Source organism: Echinops telfairi, unplaced genomic scaffold (assembly GCF_000313985.2).
Source record: "Echinops telfairi isolate 266 unplaced genomic scaffold, ASM31398v2 ScPeMD7_7419;HRSCAF=8457, whole genome shotgun sequence".
In the NCBI taxonomy this organism is placed as follows: domain Eukaryota; kingdom Metazoa; phylum Chordata; class Mammalia; order Afrosoricida; family Tenrecidae; genus Echinops; species Echinops telfairi.
The window spans coordinates 1,861,346-1,862,326 of record NW_022111319.1 but is presented as its reverse complement, the minus strand read 5'-3'; positions in this window follow the sequence as shown (position 1 = coordinate 1,862,326).

The window sequence follows — 981 nt, the reverse complement described above, 5'->3', positions numbered from 1 at the left end:
ATCCAGACTGCTGTTTGGGTTATTAACCAATAATATGTATTGCACCTTCTTTTTCATTTTTATTTTTTAATACTTGTGATGTGCTCTGAATTGGCAGCTGTCAGGCTGGTCCACAGAGGGGGAAAGCCAGCTTATCCAGGGAATTGTTTGCTTCTCAGCCGATTGGAATTGATTCCACTCCCTGGATTCCACTTATTTTCTCCCAAACTGAGATCTACTTCAGGTAATAATCTGCTTTTTCTTCTAATTTGTGGCTACCCGCCACTGCCACTCTGCAGGCAGTGAGCTCAGGGCAGCCACCAGCACGGAGAATTCCTGCGTAGAGTTCTCCTGTGTCTGGTGGTACTGTCCCTCTAAGGCTTCAGCCAGGAGAAACCACTGCTCCAGCAAAGCCTCAGCTGGCGCTCACAGGCTTGCAGAAGCTAGAGCGCTTTAAAGCGTTCTCGGTTTGCTTTGTGAGTGGAAATCACACACAAAAAAAGAGATTCAGGAGAGACCCTAGTACCCTACTTCTAATTTCTGGACTCCAACTCCACATTCCCTTCACCTTACCTCCCAATTTTCTGGTCTGGCAGCAGGAGCTCTGGACGGGTGCGTCCTATTGGGTCGCCATTTCCCCCCTCAGTCCATTCATTATATAGCTCTCAAACGCATATGAGGTGAGAAAAAATGCCATGGCTTAGGTAAGGCACACTTTAGTACTCAAAGTCACATGGTTGCTCTTTAAAACTTTAAAGAGGTTCAATGCTGTCCTTTGAAATAAATTCTTCTGGGGAGAGGGGCAGGTGTCCACTTAGTAGTTGGCATTGGGTCCGGCCCCCCAGATTTCTCCACTGGTTCCCTACTCCACACTGGCATGTTGCATTCACATCTTGGAGCACTGGGTTGAAGTCTGGTTCCTCTTTCCCTGTAGAGATATTAGCAATACCCTGCAGCTCTGGGAGAGGGACATACCTGATCAGAGCACACTGAAACAGATGA